This window comes from Vulpes vulpes, chromosome 6 (genome assembly GCF_048418805.1).
Source record: "Vulpes vulpes isolate BD-2025 chromosome 6, VulVul3, whole genome shotgun sequence".
Lineage (NCBI taxonomy): Eukaryota > Metazoa > Chordata > Mammalia > Carnivora > Canidae > Vulpes > Vulpes vulpes.
In genome coordinates, this window is record NC_132785.1 from 90,162,669 (window position 1) to 90,184,305 (window position 21,637).

General features: G+C 37.5%; 1 long non-coding RNA gene across 2 annotated transcripts in view; it reads left to right on the plus strand.

Moving 5' to 3' along the window:
• LOC112921336 (uncharacterized) overlaps positions 1 to 21,637 on the plus strand; it is a 74,108-nt gene that overhangs the window by 25,249 nt on the left and 27,222 nt on the right. Inside the window, exon 3 of one of the 2 annotated variants that reach the window (XR_012002173.1) lies at positions 9,354 to 9,456. This is a non-coding gene — a long non-coding RNA (uncharacterized lncRNA). Of the gene's footprint in view, positions 1 to 9,353; positions 12,661 to 21,637 lie in introns of those variants that run through there. The other variant, XR_003235223.2, reaches the window with a different exon arrangement.

Sequence of the window (21,637 nt, forward strand, 5' to 3'; positions counted from 1 at the left end):
TTATGCATAAATATTTTGGAGAAGATGCACAAAGCTCTGGTAACATTAGTTGCCCCTGAAAAGAGGAACTGGGTCACTTATGGGCAGGGAAAAAATAGTTTTCACTTTATATCCTTTTCTATTTCTTGAATCTTAAACCATGTGTTTATATGGCCTACTTAAAAAATAAATAACATGTTTAAAAAGTATTGGCTAAGAAGAGATTTAGGAATCTCAATCCTTTCTTCTAAGAGGCACCCTGGTGTAATAGAAAGAGCATTGTTTTGAGATAAAAAAAAAAAAAAAAAGAAGAAGATATGGTTCCAAAACCTGGTCTGCTACTTATTAGTTTTGTGATGTTGGCCGAGTTCCTTAAATTAGCTGAATTTCAGCTTGGGCATTAATAGAATCAGTATAACAAAAGCTACTTTGTGAGGATTAGACATTATATAAAACTGCCTTGTACTTACTAAATGGTAGCTATTATTCTTTGGATTTCAATTATCCCTGCTATCCATTACCATCAATTATGTTTTGGATGTTGATTAAAGGGAGCCTGAGGTATGAGGTGTAGAAGAGTCTTAATTTACAGATATCAACTAACGACCTGTGGGGGAAAAGCAATCAGTCATTTAAAAATTGTATTCAAAAAGGGTGTTGCCTGTGTTCTCCTCTAGGATTTTGATGGAATCCTTTCTCACATTTAGATCTTTCATCCTTTTTGAACTCAGCCACAGTAACTTCTTGCAAGATACATCCACGAAGGCAAAAGAAACACAAGCAAAAATGAACTATTGGGACTTCATCAAGATAAGAAGCTTTTGCACAGCAAAGGATACAGTCAACAAAACTAAAAGACAACCTACAGAATGGGAGAAGATATTTGCAAATGACGTATCATATAAAGGGCTAGTTTCCAAAATCTATAAAGAACTTATTAAACTCAACACCAAAGAAACAAACAATCCAATCATGAAATGGGCAAAAGACATGAAGAGAAATCTCTCAGAGAAAGACATAGACATGGCCAACATGCACATGAGAAAATGCTCTGCATCCCTTACCATCAGGGAAATACAAATCAAAACCACAATGAGATACCACCTCACAGCAGTGAGAATGGGGAAAATTAACAAGGCAGGAAACCACAAATGTTGGAGAGGATGCGGAGAAAAGGGAACCCTCTTACATTGTTGTATACAATGGAATATTACTCAGCCATTAGAAACGACAAATACCCACCATTTGCTTCAACGTGGATGGAACTGGAGGGTATTATGCTGAGTGCAGTAAGTCAATCGGAGAAGGACAAACATTATATGTTCTCATTCATTTGGGGAATATAAATACTAGTGAAAGGGAATATAAGGGGAGGGAGAAGAAACGTGTGGGAAATATCAGGAAGGGAGACAGAACATGAAGACTCCTAACTCTCGGAAAGGAACTAGGGGTGGTGGAAGGGGAGGAGGGCGGGGGGGGAGGGGAATGGGTGATGGGCACTGCGGGGGACACTTGACGGGATGAGCACTGGGTGTTTTTCTGTATGTTGGTAAATTGAACACCAATAAAAATTTATTAAAAAAAAAAAAAAGACTCCTAACTCTGGGAAACGAACTAGGGGTGGTGGAGGGGGAGGAGGGCGGGGGGTGGGGGTGAATGGGTGACGGGCACTGAGGGGGGCACTTGATGGGGTGAGTACTGGGTGTTATTCTGTATGTTGGCAAATTGAACAATAAAAAATAAATTTATTTAAAAAAATTGTATTCAGGTGCTTTTTGGGTCTTCAAGTGCAAAAGTCCAAGGGGTTTTTAAGCCTTCGTAAGAACTATCCCAAGAGATAAAGCAATCAATGGCATAATAATGGCCCAAAATCCACAATGCATTTTCATACTGGTTCTCTATCCTCTGCTTTGCTTCTCCTTTTCTGCCCCTGTATCTTGGAACTGCTTGCCCTAATAAAGTAACAGCTCATGAGTCTTTTGCCTCAGCTTATGTATACTTCTGGGGGAAGCTCAAGCTAAGACCCGGGACAACCTAATTCTTTTCCTTTTTTATTTTATTATTTTTTAAGATTTTATTCATTTATTCATGAGAGACACAGAGGGAGAGGCAGAGACATAGGCAGAGGGAGAAGCAGGCTCCATGCAGGAAACTCAATGTGGGACTCCATCCTGGGACTCCAGGATCAAGCCCTGAATCAAAGGCAATTAGATGCTCAACCGCTGAGCCACCCAGATGTCCCTCTTCTCCTTTTTTAAAAAAGATTTTATTTACTTAACTTGACAGAGAGAGAGAGCATTGTTTTGAGATTACAATACATTGCAATACAAGCATCCATTCAAAAACTGGAAAGAACTCAAATACAAAAGCTCACCTTACACATAAAGGAGCTAGAGAAAAAGCAGCAAATGGACCCCACGCCCAGCAGAAGAAGAGAGTTAATTAAAATTTGACCAGAACTAAATGAAATCGAGACCAAAAGAACTGTGGAACAGATCAACAGAACCAGGAGTTGGTTCTTTGAAAGAATTAATAAGATAGATAAACCATTAGCCAACCTTATTAAAAAGAAGAGAGAGAAGACTCAAATTAATAAAATCATGAATGAGAAAGGAGAGATCACTACCAACACCAAGGAAATACAAACGATTTTAAAAACATATTATGAACAGCTCTACGCCAATAAATTAGGCAATCTAGAAGAAATGGACGCATTCCTGGAAAGCCACAAACTACCAAAACTGGAGCAGGAAGAAATAGAAAACCTGAACAGGCCAATAACCAGGGAGGAAATTGAAGCAGTCATCAAAAACCTCCCAAGACACAAAAGTCCAGGGCCAGATGGCTTCCCAGAGGAATTCTATCAAACGTTTAAAGAAGAAATCATACCTATTCTACTAAAGCTGTTTGGAAAGATAGAAAGAGATGGAGTACTTCCAAATTCATTCTGTGAGGCCAGCATCACCTTAATTCCGAAACCAGACAAAGACCCCACCAAAAAGGAGAATTACAGACCAATATCCCTGATGAACATGGATGCAAAAAATCTCAACAAGATACTAGCCAATAGGATCCAACAACACATTAAGAAAATTATTCACCATGACCAAGTAGGATTTATCCCCAGGACACAAGGCTGGTTCAACACTCGTAAAACAATCAATGTGATTCATCATATCTGCAAGAGAAAAACCAAGAACCATATGATCCTCTCATTAGATGCAGAGAAAGCATTTGACAAAATACAGCATCCATTCCTGATCAAAACACTTCAGAGTGTTGGGATAGAGGGAACTTTCCTTGACATCTTAAAAGCCATCTACGAAAAGCCCATAGCAAATATCATTCTCAATGGGGAAGCCCTGGGAGCCTTTCCCCTAAGATCAGGAACAAGACAGGGATGTCCACTCTCACCACTGCTGTTCAACATAGTTCTGGAAGTCCTCGCCTCAGCAATCAGACAACAAAAAGACATTAAAGGCATTCAAATTGGCAAAGAAGAAGTCAAACTCTCCCTCTTCGCCGATGACATGATACTCTACATAGAAAACCCAAAAGCCTCCACCCCAAGATTGCTAGAACTCATACAGCAATTTGGTAGCGTGGCAGGATACAAAATCAATGCCCAGAAATCAATGGCATTTCTATACACTAACAATGAGACTGAAGAAAGAGAAATTAAGGAGTCAATCCCATTTACAATTGCACCCAAAAGCATAAGATACCTAGGAATAAACCTAGCCAAAGAGGTGAAGGATCTATACCCTAAAAACTATAGAACACTTCTGAAAGAAATTGAGGAAGACACAAAGAGATGGGAAAATATTCCATGCTCATGGATTGGCAGAATTAATATTGTGAAAATGTCAATGTTACCCAGGGCAATTTACACGTTTAATGCAATCCCTATCAAAATACCATGGACTTTCTTCAGAGAGTTAGAACAAATTATTTTAAGATTTTTATGGAATCAGAAAAGACCCCGAATAGCCAGGGGAATTTTAAAAAAGAAAACCATAGCTGGGGGCATCACAATGCCAGATTTCAGGTTGTACTGCAAAGCTGTGGTCATCAAGACAGTGTGGTACTGGCACAAAAACAGACACATAGATCAATGGAACAGAATAGAGAATCCAGAAGTGGACCCTGAACTGTATGGTCAACTAATATTCGATAAAGGAGGAAAGACTATCCATTGGAAGAAAGACAGTCTCTTCAATAAATGGTGTTGGGAAAATTGGACATCCACATGCAGAAGAATGAAACTGGACCACTCTCTTTCACCATACACAAAGATAAACTCAAAATGGATGAGAGATCTAAATGTGAGACAAGAGTCCATCAAAATCCTAGAGGAGAACACAGGCAACACCCTTTTTGAACTTGGCCACAGTAACTTCTTGCAGGTACATCCACGAAGGCAAAAGAAACAAAAGCAAAAATGAACTATTGGGGCTTCATCAAGATAAGGAGCTTTTGCACAGCAAAGGATACAGTCAACAAAACTAAAAGACAACCTACAGAATGGGAGAAGATATTTGCAAATGACATATCAGATAAAGGGCTAGTTTCCAAAATCTATAAAGAACTTATTAAACTCAACACCAAAGAAACAAACAATCCAATCATGAAATGGGCAAAAGACATGAAGAGAAATCTCACAGAGGAAGACATGGACATGGCCAACATGCACATGAGAAAATGCTCTGCATCACTTGCCATCAGGGAAATACAAATCAAAACCACAATGAGATACCACCTCACAGCAGTGAGAATGGGGAAAATTAACAAGGCAGGAAACCACAAATGTTGGAGAGGATGCGGAGAAAAGGGAACCCTCTTACACTGTTGGTGGGAATGTGAACTGGTGCAGCCACTCTGGAAAACTGTGTGGAGGTTCCTCAAAGAGTTAAAAATAGACCTGCCCTACGACCCAGCAATTGCACTGTTGGGGATTTACCCCAAAGATTCAGATGCAATGAAATGCCGGGACACCTGCACCCCGATGTTTCTATCAGCAATGGCCACAATAGCCAAACTGTGGAAGGAGCCTCGGTGTCCATCGAAAGATGAATGGATAAAGAAGATGTGGTTTATGTATACAATGGAATATTACTCAGCCATTAGAAACGACAAATACCCACCATTTGCTTCAACGTGGATGGAACTGGAGGGTATTATGCTGAGTGCAGTAAGTCAATCGGAGAAGGACAAACAGTGTATGTTCTCACTCATTTGGGGAATATAAATAATAGTGAAAGGGAATATAAAGGAAGGGAGAAGAAATGTGTGGGAAATATCAGGAAGGGAGACAGAACATGAAGACTCCTAACTCTGGGAAACGAACTAGGGGTGGTGGAGGGGGAGGAGGATGGGGGGTGGGAGGGAATGGGTGATGGGCACTGAGGGGGACATTTACATTTGACAGGATGAGCACTGGGTGTTATTCTGTATGTTGGTAAATTGAACACCAATAAAAATTAATTTATTAAAAAAAAATAAAGAGCACTAAGTAATGTATAGAATTGTTGGATCACTCTATTGCATACCTGAAACTAAGAATATAACACTGTGTATTAACTATGTTGGAATTAAAAATTAAAAGATAAGTATACTATTCGTATACTTTATCCATTCACATGTTCTTTATCCATTCATCAATCAGTGGACACCTAGGCTGCTACCATAATTTGGTTATTGTAAATAATACTGCAATAAATATAGGGGTGCATGTGTTCCTTTGAATTAGTATTTTTGTATGCTTTGGGTAAATACTCAAAGTAGTGTGATTACTGAATTGTGGGGGTAGTTTCCATTTTTAATTTTTAAGGAACCTCCATACTGTTTTCCAGAGTGGCTGCACCAGTTTATATTCCCACCAACAGTGCAAGAGGGTTCCTTTTTCTCTACATCCTTGCCAACATCTGTTTCCTGTGTTTTTTATTTTAGCGATTCTGACATGTGTGAGGTCATATCTCATTGTAGTTTTGATTTGCATCTTCCCTGATGATGAGTGATGTTGAGCATCTTTTCATATACCTGTTGGCCATCTGTATGTCTTCCTTGGAAAAATGTCTGTTCTTCTACACGTTTTTATTCTGGATTATATATTTTTTATCTTTTGTTTTGGTGTGGAATTCTATCATTTCTTTATATATTTTGAATACTAACCCTTTATCAGATATGTCATTTGTAGATATCTTCTCCCATTCAGTAAGTTGCCTTTTAGTTTTGTTGGTTGTTTTCTTTGCTGTGCAGAAGCTTTTTATTTTGATGTAGTCCCAATGGTTTATTTTTGCTTTTATTTCCCTTTCCTCAGGAGACATATCTAAAACATAGTTAATACTGGGATGCCTGGGTGGCTTAGTGGTTGAGCTTATGCCTTTGACTCAGGTCATGACTCCAGGGTCCTGGGATCGAGTCCCACATTGGGGTCCCTGCAGGGAGCCTGCTTCTCCCTCTGCCTATGTCTTTGTCTCTCTCTGTGTGTCTCTCATGAATAAATAAATAAAATCTTTTTAAAAATTTACAAAATTTCAAAATTGAAAATAAAATATAGTTACTACAACTGATGTCAGAAAAATTGCCCGTGTGCTCTTCTAGGATATTTATGATTTTAGGTCTCACATTTAGGCCCTTAATCCACTTTGAGTTTATTTTCATGTATGGTGTAGGAAAGTGATCCAGTTTCATTCTTTTGCATGTTGCTGTCCAGATTTCCCAGCACCATTTGTTGAAGAGACTATCTTTTTCCCATTGCATATTCTTGCCTCCTTTGTTGAAGATTAGTTGACCATATAAATGTGGGTTTATTTTGGGGCTTTCTGTTCTGTCCTATTGATCTATGTGTCTGTTTAGTGCAGTGCCATATTGTTTTGATTACTGTAGCTTTGTAATATAACTTTGAAGTCTGGAATGTGATACCTCTAGTTTTGTTTTTCTTTTTCAAGATTGCTTTGGCTATTTGGGTCTTTTGTGGTTCCATACACATTTTAGGATTGTTTGTTCTAGTTCTGTGAAAAATGTTAGTATTTTGACAGGATTGCGTTAAATGTGTAGATTTCTTAGGGTACTGTGGACATTTTAATAATATTTGTTCTTCAGATCCATAATCATGGAACATCTTTGTGTCAACTTCAGTTTATTTCATCAGTGTTTTATAGTTTTCGGAGCACAGGTCTTTTACCTTTTGATTAGGTTTATTCCTAGGTATTTTATTATTTTCGGTGCAATTGTAAATGAGATTGATTCCTTAATTTCTCTTTCTGATGCTCCATTATTGGTGTGTAGAAGAGTAACAGATATCTGTACTTTGGTTTTTTTATCTTGCCACTTTACTGAATTCACTTACCAATTTTAGCAGATTTTTGGTGGAGTCTTGGGTTTTCTGTATAGAGTATCATGTCATTTGCAAACAATGAAAGCCTTACTTTTTCCTTACCAATTCAGATGCCTTTTATTTCTTTTTGTGGTCTGATTGCTGTAGTAGGATTTCCAGTATTATGTTGAATAAAAGTGGGGAGAGTGAACATCCTTGTCTTGTTCCTGACCTTAGTGGAAGAGCTCTCAGTTTTTCCCCATTGAGAATGATATTAGCTCTGGATTTTTCATATATGGGCTTTATTGTGTTGAGGTATGTTCCCTCTAAACCTACTTTGTTGAGGGTTTTTTTTTCTAATTTTTATTTATTTATGATAGTCACAGAGAGAGAGAGAGAGAGAGGCAGAGACACAGGCAGAGGGAGAAGCAGGCTCCATGCACCGGGAGCCCGACGTGGGACTCGATCCCGGGTCTCCAGGACCGCGCCCTGGGCCAAAGGCAGGCGCTAAACCACTGTGCCACCCAGGGATCCCTGTTGAGGGTTTTTAATCATGAATGGATGTTGTACTTTGTCAGAAGCTTTTTCTGCATCTATTGAAATGATCATATGGTTTTTATCCGTTCCCTTATTGATGTAATATATCACATTATTGATTTGCAAATATTGAACCACTCTTGCATCCCAGGAATTAATCCCAATTGAATATGGTGAATGAGTTTCTAAGTGTATTGTTGAATTTGTTTTGCCAGTATTTTGTTGAGGATTTTTGCGTCTATGTTCATCAGTGATATCAATATCAGCCTATAATTCTCTCTCGCGCTCTCTCTCTCTCTCTCTCTCTCTTTTTTTTTTTTTTGGTGTGCCTTTATCTGGTTTTTGGATTGGGGTAATCCTGGCCTCATAGAATGAATTTGGAAGTTTTCCTTCCTTTTCTGTTTTTTGGAAAAGTTGGATAAAAATAAATTTCAACTCTTCTTCAAATGTTTGATAGAATTCACCTGTGTAACTTGTTGGGCATTTTTTGGTTACTGATTCAATTTCATTGGGGGTAATCAGTCTTTTCAAATTTTCTATTTCTTCCTGATTCTATTTTGGGAGGTTATATATTTCTAGGAATTTGCTCATTTTTTCTAGGTTGTCCATTTTGTTGGCATATGATTTTTTGTAATATTCTCCTATAATTGTATTTCTGTGATGCTGCTTGTTTTTTTTTTTCTCTTTTGTTTCTGATTCTGTTTGAGTGCTTTCTCTCTCTCTCTCTTTTTTAAAAAAGATTTTATTTATTTATTTACCTGAGAGAGAGAGCAAGAGCACATGAATGGGGGGAGGAGAAGAGGGACAAGTGGATTCCATGCTAAGTGCAGAGCCCAATGCAGCCCCATGACCCAAAGATCATAACCAAGAGTTGGATGCTTAACTGACTGAACCACCCAGGTGCTCCACTCTCTCTCTTTTTTTGCTGAATCTGAGTAGAGGTTTATCAATTTTGGTGACCTTTTCAAAGAACTAACTCCTGGTTTCATTAATCTGTTATTTTTTTATTTTTATATATTTTTATATTTTTATATATATTTTTATATATATTTTATTTTTTTAGTTTCTATATCACTTATTTCTGCTGTAATCTTTTGTTTCCTTCCTTTTGCCTGGGTTTGAGTTGTGTTTGTTCTTTTTCTAGTTCATTTAGGTGTAAGTTTAGGTTGTTTATGTGAGATTTTTCTTGCTTCTTGAGGTAGGCCTCTATTGCTATAAACTTCCCTCTTAGAACCATTTTTGCTGTACCCCTAAGATTTTGGACTGTTGTATTTTTCTTTGGTTTCCATGTAATTTTTTATTTCCCCTTTGATTTTGTGGTTGATCCATTCATTGTTTAGTAGCATGTTATTTAACCTACATGTATTTGTAGTCTTTCCAGGTTTTTTTCCCTTGTGGTTGGTTTCTGGTTTTATAGTTTTTGGTCAGAAAAGATGCATGGTATGACTTTGACTTTTTTTTAATTTGTTGAGGCTTCTTTTGTGGCTTATTATGTTTTTTTTTTTTTCTGCTGTTTTAGGATGGAATCCTCTGAATATGTCTGTTAAATCCATTGGTCCAGTGTGTCATTCAAAGCCACTGTTTCCTTGTTGATTTTCTATTTGGATGATCTGCCCGTTGATGTAAGTGCGTGTTAAAGTCCCCTACTATTATTGTATTTTTTTTTATGTTTGCTATTAACAGTTTTTTTTTATGTTTGCTATTTATTTTATGTTTACTATTAACAATTTTATGTATTTGGGTATTCCCATGTTGGGTGTATAAATATTTATAATTGGTATATCTGCTTGTTGAATTGTCTGTATTATCATATAGTGTCCTTCTTTGTTTATTGTTACAGTATTTGTTTTAAGGTCTAGTTTGTCTGATACAAATATTGCTACACTAGCTTTCTTTTGACCTACATTTGTGTGATAAATGTTTCTCTATCCTCTCACTTTCAACCTGCATGTGTCTTTAGGTCTGAAGTGAGTCTCTTGTAGGTGGTATGTAGATGGGTCTTGTTTTTTTTATCCATTCCATCACCTTATGTCTTTTGATTAGAGCATTTAGTACTTATATTTAAAATAATTGTTGATAGATATGTATTTATTGCCATTTTATTATTTACTGCCATTGTTTTGTGTTTGTTTTTGTGGTTATTCTCTGCTCCTTTATTCTCTTGCTCTCTTCTCACATCATAAGTTGGCTTTCTTTAGTGATACACTTTATTTTGTGTGTGTCTGTTACTGGCTTTTGATTTGTGGTTACCATTAGGTTTGTATATAACATCTACATATAGCAGTCTATGAAGTTGATGGTTGCTTAAGTTTAAACCCATTCTTTACTCCTCCCTTCCTGATATTTACGTATATGGTATCATACTTCATTTTATTTTGTGAGTCCCTTAACTGATTTTTATAGATATCCTTTTTTTTTTTTTTTTACAACTTTTTTGTTTTGTACTTTTTAAAATTATGGTCTTTCCTTTCTACTCATAGAGTCCTCTTTAACATTTCCTGTAGGGCTGGTTTAGTGGTCATGAACTCTTTTAACTTTTGTTTGCCTGGGAAGCTATCTCTCCTTCTATTCTGAATGATAGCCTTGCTGGATAGAATATTCTTTGCTGCAGATTTTTTCCTTTTAAGCACTTTGAATATATTATGCCTCTCCTTCCTGGACTGCAGTTTCTCTTGAAAAATCTGCTGATAGCTTTATGGGGTTTCCCTTTTATGCAACTGTTTTGATGCTTATAAAATTCTTTATCACTGCATTTCAACTATGTGTCTCCTTTTGGTCCTTTTAGGTTGATTTTGTTGGGGGATCTCTGTGCCTCCCAGATCTGAATTTCTGTTTCCTTCCCCCAAATTTGGGAATTTTTCAGCTATTATTTCTTCAAATAAATTTTCTAATCCCTTTTCTATCTCTTCCTCTCCTGGGGTCCCTCTTATGCTAATGTTATTACACTTGATGGCATCACTGAGTTCCCTAAGCCTCTTCTGTTTTTGCATATTTTTTTCTTTCAACTGCTTAGCTTGTTTACTTTCCATTATTCTAGGTTGCTGATTCATTCTTCTGCTTCTTCCAGTTTGCTGTTTATTCCATGTAGTGTATTTTGAATTTCAGTTATTGTGTTCTTCATCTGTTTGGTTCTTTTTTCTCTGTGTGTTAAGGATTTCACTGATGTCCCTCACTCTTTTCTCAAGTCCAGTGAGAATTACTTTAAATTCTCTATCAGGCATATGACTAATCTCTTTTTCATGTAGGTCTCTTTCTGTGATTTTGTCCTGTTTTTTCATTTGGGACATATTCTTCTGGATCCTCATTTTGCCTAACTCTGTGTCTGTTCCTATGTGTTAAGAAAGTCAGCCATGTCTCTGGTTCCTGAAAGTAGTGGGTGGGGCCACATTTTTTTTTAAAGATTTTATTTATTTACTCATGAGAGACAGAGAGAGAGAGAGAGAGAGAGAAAAGCAGAGACACAGGTAGAGGAGAAGCAGGCTCCATGCAGGAAGCCTGACGTGGGACTCGATCCAGGGTCTCCAGGATCACGCCCTAAAGGCAGCGCTAAACCACTGAGCCACCTAGGCTGCCCTGGTGGGCCACATTTTTAACAAGGTGGCCCTCGTCTTCTTTCACAGAAGACATGCAGTTGCTGTGGAAAACTGACCACTTGAGCTCCTTTGCAAAGCATGTGCAGGCAAGGCTTCAGTGCCTGCAAGGTGTGCGTATCTGTCCTCTTCCATGGGGATGCATAGTCACTGTGGAGACTGGGCCAGCTGGGGCAGATCTGCAAAGCACACCTGGGCAGGGGCTACAGTTTTAACAAGGTATGCACACCTTCTGTGGGTGATGACTACCTTTCGCAGCCAGGACTGAGTCCCTGAAGATCACACAATGGGAAGATATAGTCTTGGCAATGTTTGCACAGATCTTCTAGGGGAGGGGACTTGCAACACCAGAAGTGAGGCAAGCCCAGCTGGAGGGGGTGGGGCATGTATAAACAAATTAGGTACTGAATGCTGGTTCCCACAGATGGCTGTGTGCTTATGCTGGGGAGTGGAGGACAGAAGTGGCACCTGCTAATAACTCCTTTGTTCTGGAGTTCTTCAGCTTACTCTGAGATTAGTAACTATCCCTCCTGTAAGCCCTATGCATTTTTTCAAACTGCTGATTCTAAGCTGTAACTCCTTGGGCTGTTTGTGTGCTGTCTCTTAAGGGCAGGGATTTAACTTCCTATTGCCCCCTGGATTCTCCCAGAGCTAAGCTAACTGGTTTTTAAAGCTCTAGACTTTAAGTCCCATTAACTGTAAAAACTCATAGAATTTGGCCCTTCTGATTTTCAAAGCCAAATGCTATGGGAATTCATCTTTGCTGTGCAGGCACCCTGGTGTGATAGTCTGTTTCTCATCCTTTTTCCCACTCAAGGCTCTCCCCTTCCCTCCCTCCGGTGGCCAGACCTGCAGGGTTTACCTCCCCACCAAGTCTCTACCCTTCCTACCCTCTCAGATGTGACCTCTTGTCTACATTTAATTGTGGAGTTTATTCTGCCATTTTTGGGGTCATTTCCTGGGTTGTTTACACTGATGTGTTATCTCATTGTATTTGTATGACAAGGTGAGTTGAGGGTCATCCTACTTGGTCATCTTCCATAGTTAGTTCTTAGTTAGGTAAGATTTTTAAGTCATGAATTTATGTTGAATTTTATCAAATGCTTTTCTACATCTGTTGAGATATTTGTATGGTTTTTCACTTTAATCAGTTAATGTAGTAAATTACATTGTTTGCTTTCTCTTTCTTAGTGAAACCAACTTTGTACTTCTGAAATAAACTCAACTTAGTCATGTTAGATTTTCCTTTTTATTCTTGCTTTCTTTTATACTTACTTGATTTGACTTGTTACTGTTTTGTTAAGGATTTATGCATCTGTTTGTGAATGAGATTGTCCTAGAATTGTCCTTCTTTTTACTCTTTTTATAATGTCTTCACTTAATGTCACACTAGCTCTGAAACATTTTGGAATTATTTATTTCTTGACCATTTTGATAGAACTTGCCTAGTAAGGGGCACCTGGGTGGCTCAGTGGTTGTCTGCCTTTGGCTCAGGTCATGATCCTGGGGGCCTGGGATCAAGTCCTGCATCTGCTTCTCCCTCTGCCTATGTCTCTGCCTCTCTTTCTGTCTCTCATGAATAAATAAATCTGAAAAAAACAAAAAACAAAAACAAAAACGAAACAACTTGCCTAGTAAGTCTTCTGAGACTGGAGTTTGCTTTGTGAAAATTTTGGACCTCTTTATTTCTAGTAGTGCTTTTTGCCTTACAGTTTATTATGTCTCATAATAATCTACTATATTAGCTATCTTTTGGTTAAAATCTGCATGATATATTATTTTATCATTCTTTTACTTTAAACTTTTCTGTCTACCTTATTTTTTTGTTTTTTTGTTTTGTTTTGTTTTGTTTTGTTTCTACCTTATTTTTTTGGTATCTTTCTTTCAAAGAAAGTATCATTAGATTTTTAGTTTTATCTAGTCTGGCCATCTTACCTTTTAACTGAAGTATTTAATCTATGTTATCATTTAATATCTTATATATTTAGATTTATTTATTTTTTTTTATATATTTAGATTTAAATCTATTATTCTACTTTGTGATTTCTAGTTGTCTAATTTCTTTTTCTCTCCTTTATTGAATTGTTTTGGATTAAGTTTTTCTGAATAATCATTCTATATTTTACCCTTTACTTAGAAGTTAAAGTTTTTTTTTTTCTTTTTAGTGATTACTAGAAATTTCAACATGCACATTAACTTTAAAAAGTCCTAAGCTGGTGGGGATCCCTGGGTGGCTCAACAGGTTAGCACCTGCCGTCGGCCCAGGGCATGATTCTGGAGTCCCGGGATCGAGTCCCACATCAGGCTTCCTGCATGGAGCCTGCTTCTCCCTCTGCATATGTCTCTGCCTCTCTCTCTCTATGTCTTTCATGAATAAATAAACAAAATATTAAAAAATAAAAAGAATAAAAAGTCCTAAGCTGGGATGCCTGGGTGGCTCAGCAGTTGAGCGTCTGTCTTCAGCTCAGGGCGTGATCCCAGGGTCCAGGATCGAGTCCAACATCAGGCTCCTTGCATGGAGCCTGCTTCTCCCTCTGCCTGTGTCTCTGCCTCTCTCGTTGTTTCTCATGAATAAATACATAAATTCTTTAAAAATAATAAAAATAAAAATAAAAAAATAAAAATAAAATAAAAAGTCCTAAACTAATCAATACTTTTACCTTTGGTATAACATAAGAATACTTCAAGTCCACTTATCTTCCTCTTTATTTCTGCTATTTTTGCTGTGTATTTTTAGTTATATCTTTTCAAATTTTATTCCATAAATCATTATTTTTTACCTATACTTATCAATAAATTTGTTTCTTCTTTTGTCCATATCAGGCAATATAGACTATTCCTTTGGTTGATAATCTTTATGAGTCCTTTTCTGTCTGTTGTTTCTGCTGGTTCTTATTCATGATGCCTTGTTTCTTGTATGCTTGTTTTTTTTGTTTTTACTATAAACTGTTCCTTTTCTTGAAAACTATTTGGTGATTCTGTGAGGACACAGATGAAGATAAATTCCTTCAAGGAGTATTAAATATACTTCTACCAAGTGCCTGGAGCTCTACCAATACAGGACCACTTACTTTAAAATTGTAGTTTGAAGTGTTGGGAATCACCACACATAATTTAAGAAATAAGTGTTTTTAAGAAATATTTTAAATGGTTTTTTTTCAATTTTTATTTATTTATGATAGTCACAGAGAGATAGAGAGAGAGAGAGAGAGAGAGGCAGAGACACAGGCAGAGGGAGAAGCAGGCTCCATGCACCGGGAGCCCGATGTGGGATTCGATCCCGGGTCTCTAGGATCGCGCCCTGGGCCAAAGGCAGGCGCCAAACCGTTGCGCCACCCAGGGACCCCATTTTAAATGTTTATTAAGCATTTTTAGGGATGCCTGGGTGGCTCAGCAGTTGGGCATCTGCCTTCAGCTTGGGTTGTAATCCTGGGATCCAGGATCGAGTCCCGCGTTGGGCTCCCTGCAAGGAGCCTGTTTCTCCCTCTGCCTGTGTCTCCGCTTCTCTCTCTCTCTCAGTCTATGTCTCTCTCATGAATAAATAAATAAATCTTTAAAACATTTTTAGATATTGGTAGGATATTGGTATTGTATAACTGAGTGCCATATTACTGAAATTGAAGGCATTGTTTACATTTTCTTCTGAGTTTTTTTATTTGTACTAAAATATACATAAAATTTACTGTTTTCATAAAATGTACATAACATAAAATTTACCATTTTCACCATTCAGTGACTTTACATATATTCACAATGTTATGCAAACATCAGCATCATCCATTTCTAGAACTTTTCTCATCTTGCAAAATTGAAACTCTGTCCTTGTTTTTTGTTGTTTTTTTTTTTAAGTTTTATTTATTTATTTATGATAGACATAGAGAGAGAGACAGGCAGAGACACAGGAGGAGGGAGAAGCAGGCTCCATGCAGGGAGCCTGATGCAGACCTCAATCCCGGGACTCCAGGACCGCACCCTGGGCCAAAGGCAGGCGCTAAACCGCTGAGCCACCCAGGGATCCCCGAAACTCTGTCCTTGTTAAAGACAAATTCCTCATTTTGTCTCCCCCAGCTCCTGATAATTACCATTCTACTTTCTGTCCCCATGATTTTATATACTGTAGGCTCTTCATATTGAGGGGAATCATACACTATTCACCCTGTGGGGTTGACTTTCTTCATTTAGCTTAATGCCTTCAGATTTCATCCATGTTGTAGTATATGTCCTTATAAAAGTTGTATTTATTTATATTTTTTAAAAGATTTTATATATTTATTTACTAGAGTTAGAAAGAGAGGCAGAGACACAGGCAGAGAGAGAAGAAGCAGGCTTCTCATAGGGAGCTCGATGCAGGACTCAATCCTGGGATCCCGGGATCACGCCCTGAGCCAAAGGCAGATGCTTAACGCCTGAGCTACCCAGGCGTCCCCCTTTTAAAAGTTTTAAAGTGATTTTCTTTTCATAGTTAGATACTTAATTCACCTAGATTAATTTGTGTCTAGGTGCAGAGTGTATATATCTAAATTTATTACAATATGGGTGTCCAGTTGTCCCAATACCATTGTTGATTATTCCATTCTTTTCATATTAATTTGTAATGTCACCTCTGTCCTCTGTTTAATATTCATGTAAATGTAAGCCTTTTTCTAAGCTGTTTTCCCTAGTTAGTCTGTTTTTCTATTCTTTTGTTTTGTTTTTCTATTCTTATATGGGGAAACAGTATTTGTTACTACAACTTGAAAAGAACTCTTAATATCTGATAAGACATTATCCACTCAGCAGGTCTGAGTTTTCTTAGCCTCAGTTCTGGTCCCAGGGAGCTCTCCATAGTCCTGTAGGTGAGGGTTGAGAGAGAATGCAGGCCAAGAATGTAAGCCACTTTGCTTGTGCGGTCAGGTCCTGTTGGGTTCAGTTTCTACTTGATTGCTGGAGATGCCAAAGCTATAGATATATAAATCAGAAAGTACCCACTTCATGGCACTTCCTAGATTGAGTCATCAGTTGTGGTCCATTGACCTCCATAAAGCCTAATAGCTGCCTCAAGAGTTAAAACATCTGACATATCCATTCAGTAAATATTCATTGAGTGCATACTATATTGTGGCTGTGGTAACAATCCATATAGTCTCTGTTCTCATGATATTTATATTCTAGTTTATTTAAAGGAAACTATTTTTTGTTGAGTACAGTGCTTTACTAAAAAATGCTAAGGGCCTTCTACATGATTACTAATGAAATTTCATCCTTTATTGGTCTTTATTCTCTATATTTCAAATAGTTCCAAAGACATGTTAATTTGAAAAACGCTTGATTGCTGGTGATGAAATCTTTGACAGAGTTCCATGTTTTAATGTGTACGGCATTCACTGGCTAAAAATTTATGGATATCTGTGTAATTGAGGCCAGATTTATGACATGCAACAAAATCTACAGGAGTGACAAAGGCTGCCACCAAAACTTCACACTCTGAACATACCCACCACCCCTGCATCCTTCCTAAAAATATCTCACCCAGAGAATGCACCTCTTTACTCTCTCAGTCTGTAAAATGTGATGGTTAAAAAAAATAAATTTAGCAAACAGTGTTATTAATACTAGCCTTTTATGAAAACTAGTCACACAAAAAAAGTAACTGAAAATTGCCCTTTTGAATAGATGCATTCTGGCTCAGGGAGAAAGGACTGGCAAGAATTTCTTTGAATTCAAATTTAAATTATTTCCCTTCATTGGGGCCCCTGGGTGGCTCAACTTCTGATTTCAGCTCAGGTCATGATCTCAGGACCATGGGATCAAGCCCCGTGTTGGGATCTGTGCTCAGCAGAGTCTGCTTGAGTTTCTCTACGTCTCCCTCTGCCCCTCCTAATGCTCATGCTCTCTCTCTAAATAAATAAATAAAGTTAAAAAAAAATGATTTCCCTTGATGGAGAACCAAAGAGATATCACAACAAACTGAATGACTCCGTTGTTCATCTTAAATGCTGATAGGTGACTTACAAAGTTGACTTAACTGGAAGGCAGAACTACACATTTCTGTACAAGATTAGTGTGATTAATATTTATTATGGAAACTTATTTCAGTTCTTTACTTACATGTCATAGAAATTACAGTATTCATGGTAAATGAATCATTATTAATCATCTTTCTTTTCTAAAACAATTCTTGACAAATATGTCTCTGAGATTCTAAAAGACACAAAAAAAAAAATCAGAACATTTTAACCCAAAAATGACATAAATGACTTACCTTCTTGCCAGGTAATGTTTATCAGAATGTTTACCAAAATGAGGCTGCAGTCATTGTTTCTGTCAGCAACTTTGCAATATTTTGTGTATATCTTATAAGGGATTGACCTGCCATAATTTAGAAATTAAAATACTATTGCTATTTCTTTCTTTTTTTAAAAGTTATTTGAGGGAGAAAAAGTGAGCAAGGGAGAGAAAGTGAGAGAGCATGAGCAGGGCAGGGGGAGAGGGAGAAGCAGACTTTTTACTGAGCAGGGAACCCTACTTGGGCCTTGATCCCAGAATGCTGGGATCATGACCTGAGCTGAAGGCAGATGGTTAACTGACTTAGCCACTTAGGTGCCCCTTGCTATTTATTTCTATATCTTTATGTGGTTATGGGTTCTCAAAATCCTGTGACACAAAAGAGAGAAATGGCCTAGATAAGGGGTACCTATCTGGCTCTTTTGGTAGAGCGTGCGACTCTTGATCTTGGGGTTGTAAGTTCGAGCCCCATGTTGGGTGTAGAGATTACTTAAAATGAAATTGTAAAAAAAAAAAAAAACAACCCCCCCACACACACACACAAAACAAAGAAATGGCCTGGATTCTAAACCTGACATTTGTTGTTGGCTTCCTTTAAATCACTTGTGTCCAAATTTTTCTTTAAAGATTTTGTTTATTTATTCATGAGAGACATAGAGAAAGAGACAGAGACATAGACAGAGGGAGAAGCAGGCTCCATGCAGGGAGCCCGATGTGGAACTCCATCCCGGAACCCTGGGATCACGTCCGAGCCGAAGGCAAATGCTCAACCACTGAGCCACCCAGGTGTCCCACACTTGTGTCCAAATTTGATAAAACCTGTAGCCTGATAAAACAAATGGGAAACTCTTTTTCCTTGATGTTAAATTAACAACCACTTTTTAAAAAGATTTTATTTGTTTGAGAGACAGTGAGAGATAGCACTAGTGGAGTAGGGGCCGACGGAAAGGAAGAAGCAGGTTCTCATGCTGAGCAGAGAGCCCAATGCGGGGCTCAATCCTAGGACTCCAGGATCATGACCTGAGCCAAAGGCGGACACTTAACCGACTGAGCCACCCAGGTGCCCTTGAAGAACCATTTTTAATATTAAAACAGAAAAGAATTTATTGAATAGATTAAAATTGGCATGAATTTTAATTGCTACCTTGGTTGCTTCAGGCATATTGCTTCAGGCAGCTAATGGTGAACTATTCAAATATTCCCGGAAAAGCCTGAGAGTGTGAATGAGAGTCACCTCTGCCTCAGTGTATTATCACAAGTTATGTAATTTACCATCATGTTTCTCTTTTAGTTTTCCCATCAGAATAAACAAGCACACCCTGTTTCATTTATTCCACAACTGTCTATATATTAGTACCTAGTATGTTCAAGGCTCTGTGCTAGATTCTGTGAATATAATGGTGAATAACTGAAACAGATCAGAGTGTTCAGAGGTAAGACTATCACATTTTATATAACTAAAATTTATCTCATATTTTCTTGTGAAAATTAAATAGGAAGGTCTGTGTCATCTGGGACATAGTAGTTGCCCAAAACATGAGTGCCTCAAAGATAACATAAACTATATGTAATCAGCAAATCTTGATTAGACCTTAATAAAAAACAAACAGCTATAAAGGATATCATTGGGACAATTATGGACATTTGGATTTCAACTTCATATGAAATATTAAAGCATTATTGTTCATTTTCTTCAGTGTGGCAATGACAGCAGGATTATGAAAGAGATATCCTTGATATTAAATGATGCTTGAAGAGGTATTTGGTGTGAAGCATCATAATATCTGCAACTTAGTTTCAGTGTTTCAGAAATAAATAGTTATATAGAGAAGAATGTTAACAATGGTTAAATGTTGTTGGTGGTTTGTAGGTGCCCATGGTACTGTTCTTTCAACTTCGGAATGTTTGAAAACCTCCAGCATAAAAAGTTGGGGAAAACTTTTAATTTCTTTTTTATTCTTCCTTGTTAAGAATAATTTATGATTATGCAGTTCCCTCAGAAGGAATCTAGCCCCAAAAATATGAGTTAGAAATTGGAGACCATACAAATTTAAGACCATTTCAGAACAGATTTTACTGTTTTTCTTTGAAATCTAAGTTGCATCAGTCAAAGGTAAACTCAGATCTGAGGCAGCACTCTTCCCGAACTTTGTCCCAATGATTTAACTTCTATTTGCCTGAACTCTCTTTTACCTTGTACATTCACCTTTGCCAGAGGAATTGTGTCTTCACAGTCACCAGCAAAGTACTCTCACTCAGTCCACACAGACTTTTGCATTATAGCACACCAGGGTCTGGGGAAGTGTGGTACCAAGATGATCAGAAGATGCAGTTTCACTTGGTGAGTTTACAGTTTTATTGGAAAGTTCAACATGATGAAGCTGAAGAACACACTCAGAACAATTTCAAAGCACAAATTAAAATAGCACAGTTCCAAAAGGGGGTTATAAAGAGGAAGAAGCTGTTGCTCACATCAGCTTGGAAAGAGAGCTGTCACAGTAATCTAGATGGATATCCATGGATTTCAGACATTCCCATAGATTAATTTTTTTTTCGAGTCCAAGTAAATTCAGGGCACCACCACTGGGACTTTCTGATGCTACTCACAGTTCCAACTCAGGCATTCTTTTTCCTAAAGCTGAAGCCAGGGAGTGACCTTACATATCTAATCAGAGATAAATTGTTTTTTGACCCTGGTTTTCATCAAGTCCACAGAGCCCCAAAGAGTAAAAAATGAGTCTAGTATGCTGAATATATATTGTTTACTGCAGTATAACACATTATTAGGTAATCATGACATTGATGGTCCTTAGAGTTGGACATAAAAGGGTGTCATTGATTTTCTCAAGCAATGCCAGAGAAAATGATGGATCCCCTAAAAAAGTGATGGTAGGGAAAAATGAGCTCAATTTATAATAGACACTAAGAACTTCTGCAGATTCTATGACAGATTCATTAATAATATTTATCCTGTCTGACAGAGACTATTAAAATTCTGATATATTTGCTCAGGTGACTTCTGCTAATACAAAATATATCAACTTGATATTTTGCGGAAGACTGAAGATTCACGAAGGAAAAATGTAGAAAAGTGTTTATTTTTACCTCTAGGTGGTGCTATGTATTGTTATATGTAAGCACAAGACTGCCTAGTTTTGAAGTTGTAAAGATTCCTAAGAATTATGCATTTTACAGATGAACAAACTGAGAGTCGTTGAAATTTCGTGCTGTTTAAAATAAAAATTCTGGTTAGAGGCAGAGCCAGGACTATGGCCTCTTTTTGTAAAATGTTTAATGTATGATCTATTCAAGAAAAAATTAGTCATTCTATAATTATTTCAACAGTATTACACTGTTGTGACAGGTTTAAGAGTTCATTTTACTTTTACTGATTCATGAAGTTTTCTTTAGAAAATTTTAAAAGAACATTTGCCTAACTTATATGAAAATAGATTACAAAGAAAGATGATGGGAATTCATTATGCATACATCTAAATTACTTTACCAAAGAGGAACTCATGTTTAAAGAGGTAATTCATTTAAAAAGAAACACAAATTGTTGATAGTTATGTGAAAACATATTAAAACCCACTAATAATCGAATCAAAACTAAAACAGTGGTATTCCTATTCCTTCCAGATCAGCAAAAATCTATGATTATCCTTAGAGATACTGAAGCAATGATAAAATAAGCACCTTGCCCTCTGTCAGTGGGAGCATAAATTGGTACAGCTTCCTCTGAAAGCTAATTTGACAGATGTTATCAGGAAACTTCAATTGTGGGACGCCGGTGGCTCAGCAGTTGAGCATCTGCCTTTGGCTCAGGGCGTGATCCTGGAGTCCTGGGATTGGGTCCCACATTGGGCTCCCTGCATGGAACCTGCTTCTCCCTCTGCCTGTGTCTCTGCCTCTCTCTCTCTCTGTGTATCTCTCATAAATAAATAAATAA